This window comes from Molossus molossus, unplaced genomic scaffold (genome assembly GCF_014108415.1).
Source record: "Molossus molossus isolate mMolMol1 unplaced genomic scaffold, mMolMol1.p scaffold_m16_p_2, whole genome shotgun sequence".
Lineage (NCBI taxonomy): Eukaryota > Metazoa > Chordata > Mammalia > Chiroptera > Molossidae > Molossus > Molossus molossus.
Window position 1 is genome coordinate 42,997,151 of NW_023425355.1, and position 5,245 is coordinate 43,002,395.

Genomic DNA, 5,245 nt, shown 5'->3' on the forward strand with positions numbered 1-5,245 from the left:
TGGTTTTTCTGATTGATTGATTTTTTCTACCCTGTCTTCTATTTAACTGATCACAGCTAAGATTTCTGCTGTCCGTGGGCTCCCAGCCTGCCACCCTATCGAGCCTCCACAGATCCTACTGGTGCCTCTGGTTATATGGTCCTGTCCCACTGCTCTCCTGTTGCCTTTTCCCAAAGATTTGGTTTTATTTAAGTTGTAATTCCTGTTTGGTCCTGGGAGATCATCTGTGTAGCTTCCATTCACTCTCGTGCCATTTTCCTTCTTTAAATTTTATCTTGGATCTGTACATATCAAAAAACTCACTTCTCTTTTAAAGAAATTCCAATTTGTCCTTTCTGGTCTATGTGACTTCATATAATTTATGACAAACTGTTTACTCTTTGATTATTTTGTTATAGCTCTAATTAGGATTAATAAGTAGAAAGTCCATGAATATCATTTATATGTTTTTTGTCTCTCTCACATCGATGTTTCTTTTATTAATTTATTTTTGTTACAGATGTTTCTTCTTTTGTCTTCTTTGACACCCTTCTCCCCATCCCTCTATCACCCTATTTTCAGCTTTGTTGTCCATGTCCTTCGGTTATGCATACATGTATGTAAGTTCTGTGATTTATCTCTCCCCCCTCCCTCTTCTGGGGATTGTCAGTTTGTACCCCACTTCCACATCTCTGGATCTTTCCTGTTCCTCAGATTGTTCTGTTCATTGTATTCCACAAATAAGTGAGATCATGTGATATTTGTCTTTCTCTGCTTGACTTGTTTTGCTTAGGTTCATATTTTCCAGGTTCCTCCATGTCGTCTCAAAGGATAAGAGTTCTTTCTTTCTTAATGCTGCATAGTACTCCATTGTGTATACGTACCACAACTTTTTTATCCATTTGTCTACTGATGGACACTTGGGCTGTTTTCAGGTCTTAGGTATTATAAATAGTGCTGCTATGAACATGGGGGTACATATGTTCTTTCAGATTGGTGTTTCAGGCTTCTTAGGGTGCATTCCTAGAAGTAGTATCACTGGGTCAAATGGCAATTTAATTTTTAATTTTTTGAGGTAACACCATAGTGTTTTCCATAGTGGCTGCACCAGTCTGCATTTCACCAGCCGTGTACTAGAGTCCCCTTTTCTCCACACTGTTCCCAACACTTGTTTGAGGATTTGTTGATGGAAGCCATTCTGACAGGTATGAGGTGATACCTCATTGTTTTGTTTTTTTTTTAATTTGCATCTCTGTGATGATTAGTGATGTTGAACATTTCTTCATATGTCTCTTGGCCATTCGCATGTCCTGTTTGGAGAGATATTTATTTAGGTCCTCTGCCCATTTTTTAATTGGGTTCTTTGTCTTCCTTTTGTTGAGTTGTATGAGCACTCTATATATTTTTGAAATATCTGATGTATCATTGGCAATTATGCTCTCCCATGCAGTGGGTTCCCTTTTCATTTTGATGGTTGTTTTTGTTGTGAAATAGCTTTTTAGTTTGAGATAGTTTAATGTGTTCACTTTTTCCTTTGTTTCTGTTGCCTTATGTGATGTTATGAGTGAAAATTTTGCTGTGTATGATGTCTGTAATTTTGTTGCCTACATTTTCTTTTAGGATATTTGTGGGTTCACGAGTCACATTTAAGTATTTTATCCATTTTGTGTTTATTCTTGTGTATGGTATAAGTTGATGGTCTAGTTTCATTTTTTTATTTTTATTTTTTGCATGTAGCTGTCCAATTTTCCCAACACCATTTATTAAAGAGGCTGTCTTAACTCCACTGTATGCTCTTGCCACCTTCGTCAAATATTAATTGAGCATAATGTCTTTGGTCAATTTCTGGGTTCTCTATTCTGTTCCACTAATCTCAATTATATGTTTTGAATAGAGTCAGAAACTGATCTTAGGCTCTCCAGAACCACTGAGACTAAAGTAAGAGAGTTTGAAAACCTTAATCAATAGTACTTTTGCATAAAGCAGAAACATGGAAGTAGAATAGCAAAATTATGCTTGGCACATACCCAAAACATTTTAAACCATAAATTTAAAGAAATAATATGTTAAATATTTGCAAAGTCTATTATAACTCTTAACCATCATACTGAGGATTTACATCATGATAATTAATTAACTCATCTACCACAATAGAGCAATAATATAGTTTCCTACAATTTGGCTGGTAGATGATGACATAATCATTTATTTTGTTTAATAATTTTATTCTATATTTGTCTTCCAGATAAATCAACTTAGATTTTTGTTTTATTTTTATTAAGTTCAATAGGTACCTCTTGGGAACTTGGAGATATGTTTGACAAATGAAGCATTTGCCAAATTATTGCACCTCTGAAACTGTTGAAATTAAGTCTTTGAAAATAAGAAAACTAAAGGACAAAGTTCAGGATATTTTTTTCTGATCAATCTAAATACTTTATTTTTAAGTATCTAGAGGCTAAGTAGCATTTTAAGTGTGTTTATTTGTTTTTGATTCTTCTTTTTAAACTGATAAGAACAGATACTACACTTGATCTTAGCCAAAAAGCCGAGAAGCGATTGATTGCTTCTTCTTTTTAGAGGCCGTACCTTTAATGTTGCAAGCTTACTAGATATCTAGTGAATTTCTTACTTGAGATTTCAAGCAACTGGATGCCATGTGATACATTTTGTGCTGTGGTTCCACAAAATGATAAGGTCTAGGCATAGTTTTAGGACCTTTGGAGGGAATATTGAAATTGTCCTCTTTAGATGAACAAGACATACCATAGGAATGCTTATTAAGTTTGTTCTTCAACTTATAGATACCCAGTAAATTTTAGCCCTTTGTTTTCTACTTCCTGCCATTAATTCCTTCTCTGTCCAGCTTAGGTTCCATGGACTATCACTCTAAACATGTCATATGAGTGCTCCATAGATGCATAACACTTATGCCCCAAATTGAATTCCTTCGACTCTTACTTCTTCTTTTGTTTCTCCTTCATTGTAACACAATAAATAGCATTTTAAAGTGGCCAATAACTCCTGTTAGAAATCTGGCTTATTTATCTTCTTCACCCTTCCTCCATAATAATTAACCAAGCAGTCATTTATTCTGTTTAATATCTACATAATCAGTGCCTTCTTTTATTCCCCTTCTTTCATTGCCTTTGTCCATTTAGTTTAAGCCAGAATGATCCCAGTAGCTTTTTCCCTATATCCACCTTGTCCTCACCAACTTCCCCCATTGTCAAGCAAAGTCAGCATTTTATTTTATTTATTTAGAAAAAAATATTTTCTTTATTGATTTTAGAGAGAGAGGAAGGCAGAGGGAAAGAGAGATAGAAACATCAATGTGAGAGAATATCGACTGGCCGGCCGCCTCCAGCATGCCCCACACTAGGGATTGGACCCACAACCTGGGCTTATGTCCTGACAGGGAATCAAACCGGTGACCTCTTGGTGCATGGGTAGATGCTCAACCACTGAGCCACACTGACCGGGCAAAGTCAGCATTTTAAGTCTGCATTTTAATTAGACCACCCTCAGTTGCTTAGACTTAGCATGCTATCTCTGATCTGTAGGACTTTGTTGTTCCTTCTGCCTGAATCACTATTAATCATCACCTCTAATTCCTCTTATTCAACCTAATGTCTAGTCATCTTTCATAGCTCACACATTCTGGGAAGACTTTCCTGAATCTCAAAGCATGTTTTGAAGGTTTCCTTTACATGTCCCCATAGCATTTATCTCATTTAGGTACTTAACACAATTATTTTTAAATATCTGTTTAATTGCTTAATTTGCTGCTTATTTTCCCTGGGTTGCATATGGTTTTTGGTCTCTGCCTACTTCTCCAGTCTCTTCACTCACCACTCTTAGGATAGTGCTCTACCTTTTAGTCACTCAGGTCTTTTTTCTTCTTGGATTACTAGGACCCTACCTACCCCTGAGCCTTTGCCCTTGCTGTTCTCATGAAGAGATTTTCCCCACCTCCAAGTTGTTTAGTTAACTTCAATTTACCCTTCATATATTGAGATAAACGTCACTTCTTCAGGAATGCCCTATATAATCCACCAGAATGTCACTGATCACACTGCTTTGTTTTATAGCATTTATCAGAGTTTAAAGTTATATGTTCATGTGAATTTCTTAATTAATGTGTATATGCTCCACAAAACTGTAAGGTCCAAGAGAATAGTAATCTCTATTGCCTATCATATAAATTGGACAATTTGTGAGTAACTGAATATATGTCATGTCCAAAAAATCTCTTGTTACATGAGTAAATATTTTCAAAGAGTGAAATGTTAACTTCCAATCAAGCATAAATACCTTTATACTGATTAATTTATAACCTTTGAAAATGCATGCCCCTGAGGAAAGAATGCATAAAACAAAAATATATTAATAAAAAATGGAAGAGAATAGTGAATCCAGGTCATAGATGTGCTGCTTGGAGAGGTCACCACTAGGTTAGACATCAAAATGTGTTGTTTCATTTGTAAAGCGAGAATCATACTAATACCTATCTCATAGGGTAGTTGTGAAGATTGATGAATACTTAGCATATTGCATGTAACTAATTAAGCAATCAGTAAGTATTATGTACTCAAATTCCTTCAATGAGTATTAATTTTAGTCTGTCTTAGGTTATCCCCTCAGAATGATACCATGCTTCTAGACATGATTGTTTTTAAAAAGTAGGCTGAATACTACATATTTCTCTTTATTGCTCAATTTTCAGAGATGGTACAGATAGGGTAAACTTACATCACATATCAACCTTTCATAAACTAGGCTCTGATAGCCTTGAAGAATTTTGTAATCCTAGTGCATACCATTCCATTGTAGTAATTAATTTTTTAACCTCTTTAATTAGTTCAATGAATTTAAACTTACCCCATTCATAGATCATTTACAGTCTTTTGCTGTTTCAAACAATGTTGCAATGCATATACTGACAACCATAACTTGTCATACTTTTGTGAATATAATCTAGTAGTAATTTTTTAGAGAGAAACATTAATTTGTTGTTCCACTTATTTATGCAGTCGTTGGTTGACTTTTTTTTTTTATCCTCACCCGAGGACATTTTTCCATTTTTTGTTCAGATAGAGTGGGAGAGAGAAAGAGAGAGAGAAACATGGACATGATAGGGACACATCAAGTGGTTGCCACCCGCACGACCCAACCAGGGCCGAGGACACACTGCAACCGAGGTATGTGCCCTTAGTTGGAACCGAACCTGGGTCTCTCTGGACTGCAGGCCAACCCTCTAAATGCT

The 5,245-nt window shown here is 35.7% G+C and overlaps 1 pseudogene; it reads right to left on the bottom strand.

The window, feature by feature from the left end:
• Positions 1-2,432: 2,432 nt before the first annotated feature.
• On the bottom strand, positions 2,433-2,539 carry LOC118636889 (annotated as a pseudogene).
• Between the last annotated feature and the right edge of the window lie 2,706 nt (positions 2,540-5,245).